Below are 13,500 nucleotides of genomic sequence, written 5' to 3'. Positions count from 1 at the left end.
TCTTCAGATAATTATCCAATTTTCTTTTGAAGGCTTTGATTGATAATGCTTCCACCACACTGTCAGCTTTCCAGTCTATTCAGTTTACTAAAAAAAAGGTTTCTCTTCATGTCACCATTTCTTCTTTTGCTGATCACTTTAAATTGGTGCCCTGTAGTTCTTGACCCTTATGCCAGCGGGAACAGTGTCTCTCTATCTACTCTGTATAGATTCCTTATGATTTTGAACCCCTCTATCAAATCTTCTCTCAACCTTCTCTTCTCAAAGGAGAACATCCCCAGCTTCCCCAATCTATGCACATAACCAAAGTTCCTTGTACTTGGAACCATTCTTGCGAATCTTTTCTGCATCTCCAATGACTTCACATCCTTCCAAAAGTGCAGTGCCCAGAACTGGACACTATACTCCAGTTAAAATGAAACCAGTATTTTGTAAAGCTCATCATAACTTCCTTGCTTTTGTACTAAGGAAACAAGTGTAATGCATTCAAGTTGGCTGATGATACAAAGCTAGGTGTGAAAGTAAGCTGTGAGGAGGACATGAAGAAGTGAACTTTGTCAAAGTGGTAGAGGTGAGCTTGAGGGTGGGCTACAGCATAGTATTCCAGTTGCTTGACATGAAGCCACTTCTACACCATTTTCCTGGAGGCAGCTTCTCTGGGGCCAAAAACAGTGGAAAAGTAATTAAGGTAGTTAACGAGGCACTTGACAGGCAATTATGTGAGGCAGTCAAATTTTACTCGAGGTGCATAGGCCCAAAGCTTTGTCAGCACCTCGCCCAAGCAAATGAAGCACTACACAGTAAGAAGCTCTTGACTGAAGTGGCAATTAAAATCCTGTACAAAAAGGATTAAACAGTGAGCACAAGGTCTTGCACATCAACTAACCTGCAATTTTTGAAGCAGACCTGAACCATTGGCATTTGTGACAGAGAGGGATAACTTTGGAGAAAGTTTTCATCACAAAGGAAGTCTGGCAGCTGAGGCCCTAGTGCCTGGCACTGTCTATGATAATGGGGGCCACTTACTCAGAAGTGGGTTGGAACTTTGGGATGGAGCAGCAACCTCAGCAACAAAGGCAGTCGCATGGATGCAGGGGAAAGAGGGGCCAGAAGGTGATATCCGTGGAATCAAATGTACCACCAAAGGGTCAGCTTCCTGAGCATGTCAGAATAACAGTGGTGCCAATGGATTCACCTATCCAGGCAAATTATGTGTTTTCTTGGAAGATGACCTAATGTCTCATGGTTCAGGGGGGCACCTTGTGCCAATAGCTGTAAAGTGGACAATCACCTTGAACTTTCTAGTTGTGGACACATTTGAAGTGTTGGCAGCTGACCTATATGGAATCTCACAATGTCACAATCAACAGCCGACAGCTGCAAATCTCAGGTGACTGGTGCACTTTTTGAGATGGTAGATGACTTCATTACCTTCAATACAAACATAACCCATCAGCCACAGAGAGCCATAGGATTTGACTCAATGGCAGAAATCCCTCAGGCTTATGGCCTGATCAACCACACACTGTGCCATCAAAGTCCTGTTGTCTCAGCCAGGGTTATTCATAAACAGGAAGGGATTCTTCTCTATGTTCATTCAGCTGGTGTGTGACCATCATAAGCACCGCCTTCAACTTTGCTCAAGTTTTCCTGGCAAACTGTTGTCATGACTGATTCATTCTACAGCAATCGCAAGTGCTACAGTAGTTCATTTCATCACACAGCTTCCACAAAGGCAAGGGGTGGTGGCCACTGCCAGTGCTGCAATAGGCCCAGGGTGTAGGTCGCTCTGAGAGCCTGAATTGAAGTTAGGTAAGGTGGAAGATAAAAGCAAAAAACTGCGGATGCTGGAAATCCAAAACAAAAACAAAAATACCTGGAAAAACTCAGCAGGTCTGGCAGCATCTGCGGAGAGGAGCACAATTAACATTTCGAATCCGAATGACCCTTCAACAGAACTAGCCTGGCCCTCTATCCCGCTCTACTTGTCCCACCACCCCCCGCCTTAAACCAGCTTATATTTCACCTCTCTTCTATTTTTACTTAGTTCTGTTGAAGGGCCATTCGGACTCGAAATATTAACTGTGCTCCTCTCCGCAGATGCTGCCAGACCTGTTGAGTTTTTCCAGGTATTTTTGTTTTTGTTTTAGGTAAGGCGGGATTGTCAGGGCCAGTTGGAGAGACCCAGGGAAGGGTTTTAAGGGCAGGTGAGGTTCTTCAACTGTAGGTGGCCCTTGCTTCTGGCAGGTTTCTCCATTGGGCATGGGCTGCCCAACTGGAAGGACCCCCTTCACCAGGCCACATGCATGCCTGCCAAGGTTTACCTGGCAGGTTGACTACTTGGTGGGGCACTCACCCACCATTAGTTGAATGCCAGTGGCGGTGGGTGAGGCCCTAAATGACCCTAAAGTGACCATTTTACGATTGGCTTCTGGGCAGGAAGGCCATCCTTGACCCTTCCTGCTTGGATTTAATTGGGGGTAATTGGGAAGGCGATGGGTCTCCAACACACATCTTCCTGCCTGATTATACGCACCCACCCTCCACCTCCCAGCCCACCTCGGGAGGGGTAGAATTAAATTACACCTTATATTTCTCAAGAGAGTGTGGAACAAGAAAAAAATGATTCTTTCAACATATCATGCAAAATCCATTATACCCTGCACTCAATTCAACCCCTGAGACAAAACCGGGTATATATGGAGTTAGGTCATAGGTCAGCCATAATGGGACAGGCCCAAGGGGCTAAATGGCCTACTTCTGTTCTGATGTTCTAGTTCATTTCTTGATGAAGATTTCAAGGCAAATTGAACAAAATCCCAGAATATCTAGATAACTATCAGATGTTACAGGTATAATATTGCGCTACTTACATTACATGGCAAGTGTAGTTATCCTAATGAATGGAAGATGGTGCAGATTATGCATTTGTGCAGCCATACCCCCATTATGTGCTCCTGCTGCACAAAATTCTGACCATGAACATAAAATTATAAAAGTAACCCTTTGGATCTTCGATTCTTGTCTTCCTTAGCATGACATTTCCATGGATAGACAGCTCAGCACCATGTTCCATGTAGAATTGTAATATATCTCTCTATTCTCATTCTGAAAACTTGAACTCTATGGCTAACTAAATACCTACGCCATAACTTTTCAGCTGAGGTGGTGTGTGATGTGTGGCAACAGGAGAAGGCGATATTCTTCTCGCTTCAAGGTTTACTTAAGGCTATTAAACTTGCCTGATATCTCTGTGCTTGCACTCTTAGTAACCTGTTAGTTTCTGCCTGCTACAGGCGCTTCTGTCCATGACAGTATCAGTAGGAGTGACCATTGCACAATCGTTGTGGAGACCAAGTCCTGTCTTCACATTGAAGATACCCTCCACAGCTACCACCGCGCTAAATGGGGTAGATTTCAAACAGATCTAGCAACTCAACACTGGGCACCCATGAGGTGCTGTGGGCCATCATTGGCAGCAGAATTGTACTCAACTACAATCTGTAACCTCATGGCCTGGCATATACCCCACTCTACCATTACAACCAAGCCAGGGGATCAACCCTGTTTCAGTGAAGTGTGCGGGAGCACACCAGGCATACCTAAAGAGAAACGAGGTGTCAGCCTGGTGAAACTACAACACAGTACTACTCGTGTGCCAAACAGCATATGCAGCAAGGGATAGACAGCTAAGCGATTCCACAACTAACAGATTCAATCTAAACTCTGCAGTCATGCAACATCCAGTTGTGAATGGTGATGGACAATTAGACAACTCACTGGAGGAGGAGGCGCCACAAATATCCCTATCTCCAACGATGGGGGAGCCCAGCACATCAGTGCAAAGGATAAGGCTAAAGCATTTGCAACAATCTTCAGCCAGAAGTGCTGAGTGGATTAATCATCTTGGCCTCCTCTGGAGGTCCCCAGCAGCCTAGATGCAGGCTTGAGGTAATTCAATTCACTCCATGTGCTAGCAAGAAACGGCTGAAAGCGCTGGATACTGCAAAGGCTCTGGACCCTGACAATATTCTGGCAATAGTACTGAAGACTTGTGCTCCAGAACTTGCCGCGCCCCCAAGCCAAGCTGCTCCAGTACAGTTACAACTCTGGCATTTACCCGGCAATGTGGAAAATTTCCCAGATATATCCTGTACACAAAAAATAGGACAAATCCAGCCCAGCCTATTACCATCCCACCAGTCTACTCTCGATCATTAGTAAAGTGATGGAAGTGGTCATCAATAGTGCAATCAAGCGGCACTTGCGTAGCAAAAACAAACTCACTGATGCTTAGTTTGGGTTCCAGCAGGGCCACTCAGCTCCTGACCTCTTTGCAGCTTTGGTTCAAACATTGACAAAAAAAGCTAAACTCCAGAGACGAGGTGAGAGTTACTGCCCTTGACATCAAGGCAGCATTTGACCGAGTGTAGCATCAAGGATACCTGGAGTCAATGGAAATCAGGGGAAAACTCTCTGCTAGTTGGAGTCATACCTAACACAAAGGAAGGTGGTTGTGGCTGTTGGAGGTCAATCATCTCAATTCCAGGACATCACTGCAGGAGTTCTTCAGGGTAGTGTTCTTGGCCCAATCACCTTCAGTTGCTTCATTAATGATCTTTCTCCCATTAGAAGGTCAGAAGTGGGGATGGTCACTGATGATTGCACAATGTTCAGCACCAGCCATGACTCCTCGGGTACTGAAGCAGTCATGTCCAAATGCAGCAAGATCTAGACAATATTCAGGCTTGGGCTGACAAGTGGCAAACATGCTACATTCATGCTACACAAGTACCAGGCAATGAACATCTCCAACAAGAGAGAATCTAGCCATTGCTCCTTGACAGTCAATGGCATTACCATTGCTAAATCCTCCACTATCGATATCCTGGGGGTTACCATTGACCAGAAACTGAACTGGACTAGCCATATAAATACTGTGGCTACAAAAGCAGTTCAGGGGCTGGGAATCCTGCGGTGAGTAACTCACTTCCTTACTCCCCGAAGCCAGTCCACCATCTACGAGGCACACGTTAGAAGTGTGATGGAACATTCTTCACATGCCTGGATGAGTGCAGTTCCAACTGCACTCGAGAAGCTTGACACCATCTGGGACAAAGCAGCCCATTTTATTGGCACCCCATCCACAAACATGCACTCCCTCCACCTCTGACACACAGTGGCAGCAGTGTGTAACATCTACAAGATGCACTACAGGAACTCACCAAGCCTCCTTAGAGAGCACCTTCCAAACCCACGACCACTACATCTAGAAGGACAAGCGCAGCAAACAAATGGGAACACCACCAGCTGGAAATTCCCCTCCAAGCCACTCCCCATTCTTTACTGTCACTGGGTCAAAATCCTGGAACTCCCTGCCGAACAGCACTATGGGTGTACCAATGCCACATGGACTCCAGCAGCTCAAGAAGGCAGCTTACCACCTCCTTGTCAAGGGCAATTAGGGATGGACAATAAATGCTGGCCTAGCCAGCGATGCCCGCAGCCCATGAATGTATAAAAAAATATATTTTTTTACCTTTTTAAATACTCGGTTCTCCTCTTCAATTTCCTTAATAGGGAGTTCTTTGAATCTCTTAAAGTAACCAAAATCACCTTTCCTGGTTGAAATTCACTGAAACCTTTCCAACACAAGTCAAAACTATTATTTTACAATTGTTGTCTGGTGCCTGAGTTGTATTAGTAGTGACAGAATTGATCTGCAGACACTTCTTGGGTGGAAACATTAAGTTTATTTACAATATACTCAGCAGCAACTACACGTGTGCTTTCAACTCCAACTCTATCTCTATACTGACTGCGGAGGTAGCCCGTGTTACTCTCCTATTGTTGACTACAGTTCATGTGATCTTCCTTAACAAGTATTATCCTTAAAGGTACATTACACACTAAATAAAACTGGCAGTTTAAAAAAATTGAATGCTACTATTGTTACAGAAATGGACGTATGATGAGACAGTGCAAGGATAGATTCAAGCAGGCTTGTAACCTAAAGGAGAAGCCCAATGAATTCTACAATGTAGGAGAGCTTGAAACAACAAATTCTGACATTTACTTGTTTAATCTGAAAGTTGGAAAGACAAAACCAATATTTGTCACAGTGAAAGTAAATGGCAAACCTGTTAAAATGGAAGTGGACACGGGAGCCTCCACTACAGTAGTTGGGAAACATACTTTCAGATATTTGAATAATGTTGAACATCAATTGAGATTGGAATGAACAGTGGCAAAGCTAAAAACATACGCAGGTGAAGACATTCAATAAAAGGTATAAGCAGAGTAACTGTCCATTACAGAAGCCAAATCGGCACAGCTACCTGTGATAGTCGCAACAGGTGAAGGGCAAAGCCTCCTGGATCCTGGTAATCGCCTACTTTCTTTTGTCTTGGCATGTGCATTCCACTAGTTTATATCAGCAACACATTGGTGTTATGCATTAGTAACAAAGCTACTTTGCTAATCTTATTATCATTCCATTTTAGTGTCTACCAAATGCCAATAGCCTTTCCATCTCCTTCAGAACAGCACTGCTTCAAAGTGTATAATTAGCAAAGCAGATTGCTTTAGAACTGTGTGTGGGCAGTATTGAAATGGGAAATTAATAAGGCGCTCGTAGCAAGGCCTGAAATGAACTATCTTACAGATAAATTGACAGCCAATACAATAAGTGCTGCTCTTCTAAGCAAAGTGGTGCATTAATGGGAATGTGGGACTTAGAGGTTTCATTATGTAGTACCAAACACCATTTACATGGCTAATGGTTAACCACAAAACATCCACTGTGATCTACTCATAATGAATTCTGATTAAGAACCATGTCATTATTTCGATTAGACTTCCATTAAAAGGTTGTAGCAGAAGAGTGGGTCAGTCCGTTAGGATGTTTTTTGTCTGCCAGTTGAGGAAATGAAGCATTGCTTCCACTTCAAAACAGTGGCCTCACTTACTGATTCCTGATTGCAGACACAATTCGACAGCCAAGATTTTTTCTGATTAATCCTGAGTTGGTAATCACTAAAATGAATTTCAATTAGACCATAAGGATGAGAAGGTACCAAATCACTGATTTCCACTTAAAACATTGGTTGTGAAAATCAAGGCTGAATGAAAGCTGAGGATGCCACATGAAGGCACCACCTAACAAAAATTGCAATTTGTGATGTTAGACTACAATCTCAAAAGTCTGGAAGCGTTATCAGGCTTGCAATTGCTTAGAATGGACTTAACGTGCTCCTTGTTGTGAGTATTAATGTTCATAAATCAGCACAGTTGCCATCACCTGTCCTAGCTGAGATTCCGTCCCTCTTTTGACTAGAGTTAACTGCAATAAGTTATCAAGAAATTGTCTTTACTAAGCTTAGATACTGCCAGGATAGAATTTCATAAGCAATTTCCAGTGGGATTTGATTTACTTTTTTTACTGCTCAGTGATGCTTGCTGTCTTGCTGTTACATTCCTGAGTTGCTACCAGGGTCAGTCTCCCTCTGTTGATGTCACTGCAGCCACCCACGCTGTCATTCATGCCTCATACATCCTGCTACTCTACTGCTGATGCCTTCCATGTTCTGCAGTGGTTCCGTGCTATCAGTGCCCCAGATGTTTTGTCTGACAACAGGTTCCCCATGTAGCTGAGCCAATTCTGAACCAGAGATGGAATTATAAATTAACCCAAAACATCCCCATAAAGGGAATTCATACATTACAGCAAAGTTTCTGTAGAGGACCCTGTGCTCGATAAGGAAGCAAAAACTCAGCCAGGGCTGAATTAAATCATGTGAGCTGATTATAGCATATACAGAGAGTGTGACTCTCTAAGCAGGCCGACTTTTGGGCAGCTGCTTCAGGATGTTGTCAGCACAAAAGAGAGACTGCATACTATGGGAATCAAACAGCTCCATCAGGATATTGGGAGTGAAGCTGCATTTTGTTTACAAATATTTTGGCAAAGGGTTTTAAATGGCACAAGAAAAAAAATGCATAAGCCTGATCTATAAGGAGCAAGTAGCATTAAAGGCAATAAGATTAGGACAAAGTGTCAAGGTGAGCTAAATGTGAGTGTCTAACAGAAATTACTTAACATCTAACAGAACAAAAAAACCCTCAAGAAATATTTGAATCATGCATGTGAGCTTATGAAACGCAGCAGCAATTCTCCATACAGATATAACACAACAGGTGACCGCAGGGCAACATGGTGAGAGACATGAGGCCTGGCCAATTTTAACTCCCATTCATGAGTGGCTGTGGGTTAACATTAGTCCTATGGCTCCACATGAAGAAAACACATTTCTTTCTCAGCACAGGTCAATATATAGAAATGACAGTTCTATGTATTTTGTTTTGATTATTTGTGTGCTTAGATCTTCAACTGGAACTATTTGCTATCACCACTTTGCTCTGTGATTGCTGCGTATATCTTTATATTTAAATTTTCAACTATTTATCCATTTTTTTTTTAAATTAGTAAATCTTTTGGCTCATGCATAACTTGTTTTAAAGTAATTTATGTTTTAATAACCTGTTGAAGAGCCAGGCACACAAGTAACTTAAACAAAATACATAATGGGACCATAATTGAAAGATAACCCGTGGAAGAAAAAAATCTTTTAACTTGCCCTTTTGTTCTTCTCTTCATGTGCTGATTCTGTGCTGCTTCTTACTGATATGTCAACCTGTGGTAACAAGCTTTCACTATTTATTCTCTCAAAATCTTCTAATTGTCAGAAGCGCACCTGCCAACAATTAAGAGGGCAATTAAGCCCATTAATGGCAGAATTGTCTCCGAGTTTTTATGGCCCGTCCAACCTTGGTTGGCAGACGGGCGAATCGGCCAGGCGGACTTTGCATTTTGCATCAAACCTCATACAAGGGCGGGATGAGTTTTCCGTTATTAAATAAAATAAAAATAAAAATCTGTGGACAGTATTTTTATCATCTATATGTTCAAGTGCTTGATTGTGATGCTTGGGCAGGTTTTTTTCTGATTTTCAAAACTTTATTCCATGGGTTTTTGGGTCTGCAGAGAGCTGCCTCAGGGAGCTTCCGCTCAGTGCGCTTGTGTTGACGTCATCGTCCGCCATCCTCCCGCTCCCACCCCGGCAGCACTGTGCTTTTCAGCGCACACTTCAGGTTGGCTGGCCATTAATTGGCCAGCCAGCATGAAATCGCAGTCGGGGGCCGATCACGGTCAGCGGCCTGTTTCCTGGTCGATCCCAGGCCCGCCAATCGCGCCTGCTCGCCGAGCTGAAAATTCAGGCCCTGGTGAATTTTCACTGTCATAGACGTATTGTGAGCATAAGTAACAGAAGAGGATAAATGAAATTATGCAGCGAGGAAGAGAAAGAGTGAGAGGAGAGTGTGATGGAATATTACAGTAATGGAAGAGGTCTTAGTTAAACATCATCCATTTGCGTGCCTATAAAACCGCACTATACTCTATAGCTAAAGAGCGTCAATACTTACACAGAGTAAAAATGAAGAAAGGAAAGCTTTGAAGAATATTGATTATCACAGAGATGTTTTGAAAACCCCTAAATGTGCAGTGAACACTATAGCATGGCTACAAATGGCACTATCTTGGAGGGATGACATATATACTCGTAGTTTATACTTTGATGAAGAGTCATACGGACTCGAAACATCAACTGCATTCCTCTCTGCAGATGCTGTCAGACCCCTGCTGAGTTTTTCCAGGTATTTTTGTTTTTGTTTCAGATTTCCAGCATCCGCAGTATTTTGCTTTTATACTTGTAGTAATTATGGTTTTATTTAGTGTGTAATGTACCTTTAAGAATAATACCTGTTAGGAAAGATCATATGATCTGTAGTAACCAATAGGAGTTCAACTCTGTTATTAATAGTACAACTCTGCCACCCTATAACAAACTGGCAATGAGGATAAAGCAGGATTGAACAGAAGTAGTTAAGTTAGAAAGAAAGCGGCACTGTTCCTCACCCAGTGATTTAAGTAGCAAATTCCATTAGAATTGAAGAAGTTATCCTCTCTCAAAATGCCATAATTTAAGAGAATTGATCCTTTTGAACCGGCGACAGATGATTGGCCTCAATACATAGAATGCCTCATGTTCTTTTCTCAAGCGAACGAGATTACGGGGGAAGGGAAGTTGCAAGTGATCCTCTTGAGTAACTTGTGGGAACAAAATCTACAGTTTGAATCAAAGTTTGACGGCACCCAGTGCCCCACATTCGAAGAATGTCGATGAATTGGTGGCCATTATGAAAGGTCACTTTCAACCTAAGCCCTCAGTCACGATGCAGATGTTTCATTTTAATTCATGAAATAGAGCCCCAGGTGAGACAATTGCATGCTATATGGCAAATTCGAAGCAGCTAATGGAACATTGTAGGTTCGGTACAAATCTGAACAGCATGCTCAGAGATCGTTTAGTGAGTGATGTGAATGAGGACACCATTCAGAAAAGATTATTGCCCAAAATGAATCTGGATTTCAAGAGGTGCTGGAGATAGCACTGGCTATGGAAAGCGCTGTAAGAGATTCAAAAGCAATATAGGCTGCGCAAAATGGTGCCGAACTCCATATCGTGTGGGAAAACTCAAGCGAAAGTGGCACGAGAAACAAGACTCTGCTGAGAAGCAGGAAGCAGCCCCCGCTAGCCGAAGAATAAAGAAAAATAACTTAGCAGCGAGATCCAAGAATGATTTTAATAGAGGTGGAAGCAATCCGTCTTTTAGCGACTGGCAGTCTAAAAAAGTCGAATGCTACAATTGTCATAGAAATGGACATATGAGGCAGTGCTAGGAAAGATTTAATCAGGGTTATAAACAAAAGAAGAAGCCCAATGACATCTACAATGTAGAAGAACCTGAAACAACAAATTCTGACATTTACTTGCTCATTATGGAAGCCAATCGGCACAGCTACCCATGATGGCGGTAGCAGGTGAAGGGCCAAGCCTCCTGGGGAGAGGCTGGTTAAAGAGATTAAGTTAGAATGGACCAAAATTTTTCCGTTGAAAGCAAGTGGGCTACCTGCCCTACTTAAAAAGTATGCCACTGTCTTCCAGGACAATCCGGGAAAAATCCAGGGGCTGCAGGCCAAGATTTAGGTGGATCCGGAAGCAACCCCTCGCTTCATGAAGGCGAGACCGGCACCATATGCCCTGAGAGAAAAAGTTGACGATGAGCTGAGCAGGCTAGAGAAACTAGGTATTATACAAGCTGTTCAATTCTCAGAGTGGGCTGCACCCATAGTCCCCGTCCTTAAACCCGACCAAAGCATCCAAATTTGTGACTACAAGCTGACAGATAACAAAGTAGTCAAACTGGAGAGGTACCCCATTCCAAAAATTGAAGTCCTGCGGGCCAAGCTGGCAGAAGAGACAATGTATAGAAAGCTTGACATGAGTCATGCTTATCAACAACTAGAATTGGATAATGCCTTCCAGGAATTTGACACAATTAATACCCACAAAAGAGTTGTACCGATATACATGATTGCCTTTCGCTGTCTCCTCAGTTTGTGCCATCTTTCAGAGAACAATGGAAAGCTTATTGCAGGGTCTGCCCCAGGCTGTAGTCTACTTAGACGATGTACTGGTGACAGCATTCACTGAAAAAGAGCATTTGGCAAACTTAGAATAAGTCTTAAAATGTTTCTTGCAAACTGGAGTGCGTCTAAAAAAAAAGTTCACGTTCCAAGAGAGTTAGGTAATCTATTTGGGTCACCGGGTAGAATCACAGGGCCTCCAACTGGTTGAGGAAAAAGTGAGAGCCATAAGAGAGGCACCAGTGCCAAAGAACACCTCAGAGCTCAAACCATTCCTAGGAATGATCAACTATTACGGGCGGTTCTTAGCCAATTTGTCTACAGTGCTGCCCCCCCTGCATTCTCTACTCAAAGAGAACCAAAGTTTGCCTTGGGAGGCGCCCCAGAAAGATGTTTTCATAAAGGTAAAGCAATTGTTGCACTCGTCCAATCTATTAGTGCATTTTGACCAGACAAAAGAATTGGTGCTGACATGTGATGCGTCTTCCTATCAGTTCTCTCTCATCGGATGGACAATGGCACGGAACGGCCAAAAGTAAAAGTTATATATCAAGCATGCTCACCACAGTGGAAAAGGGATACTTGCAGATAGTAAAAGAAGGCCTGTCCATCATCTTTGGTGTCAAGAAATTTCACGTAGGTACACAGCCATCATTTTACAATTGTTTCAGACCACAAACCACTGTTAGGCTTGTTTAGTGAGGAAAAGGCTATACCACCCATAGCCTCAGCAAGAATACAACAATGGGAGCCTACAAATACGCTTTCATATATAGCCCTGACAATCAAATAGCAAACACTGATGCCCTTAGTCATTTGCCTTCACAAGAAAATAATGAGCACGTCCCAGTTCCACAGGAACTTGTTTTACTGTTAAATTTCTAAAATTCCTCGCCGGTATGTGTTCGACAGATCAGAGACTGGACAAGTCAGAACCCAGTCCTATCTCAACTATGAGAACAAGTGCTACATGATTGTCTCAGGAGCCCATATCTGATTAAATGAAACTACTTCAACAGAAGGCATGAAATAACCAGCCAGGGTGGCATCCTATTGTGGAGTGCATGAGTGATAGTTCCTCCAAAGGGAAGGGAGCCACTTTTAGTTGAACTACACAGTGCCCATCCAGGAATTTCATAGCATGCAGCTATCTATGGTGGCCAGGGATAGATGGCAAAATAGAGAGCATGGTAAAGCATTGTGTGCAATGTCAGCATCTGCAAAAATTGCCAGTGACATCTCCATTACACCCATGGGAGTGGCCAGGTAGACCCTGGGTGCGGTTACACATTGACTATGTTGGACCTTTTTTGGAAACAATGTTTCTGCTCATTGTTGGTGCCCATTCAAAATGGTTGGATGTACATGAGGTGAAGTCACCAATGTGGGGCGCCACAATTGAGAACCTACGTCAAAGTTTTGCCATTCACAGACTACCAGAAGCAGTCGCTTCCAATAATGGCATGCAATTTTTAAGTGATGAGTTTCAATGGTTTATCAGCCTCAATGGCATCACTCATGCGAAAACTGCACCGCACGACCCTTCCACAAATGAACTGGCTGAAAGTGCGGTTCAAACGTTCAAGAAATGCATGAGAAAGCTAACTGGGGATTCCTTGGCAACCAAGCTAGCACACTTCCTTTTTCATTACAGAACTACCCCTCACACAACAACAGGTGTCACACCAGCGGAGTTATTGTTGAAACGCCGTCTCAGGACAAGATTGAGCTTAATAAGGGTGAAATAAGTGCGGTGACTGGACCTCTATCTAACCACGTGGAGGTGGAAGGCCAGATCATCTGTAAACATGTGTACCATTTTAGGAAGAGAGAGACAAATCATCAAGATGTGATTCCACCAGTGACCATGATCGGATCTGCATTTCCTGTTGAGGAAACTCAACTCAGGACTGACATGTCTGATGTTCCTGTAAGAGTTAAGGATGCAGAAC

This window comes from Cetorhinus maximus, chromosome 16 (genome assembly GCF_964194155.1).
Source record: "Cetorhinus maximus chromosome 16, sCetMax3.hap1.1, whole genome shotgun sequence".
Lineage (NCBI taxonomy): Eukaryota > Metazoa > Chordata > Chondrichthyes > Lamniformes > Cetorhinidae > Cetorhinus > Cetorhinus maximus.
Note: the sequence above shows the minus strand (reverse complement) of the source record.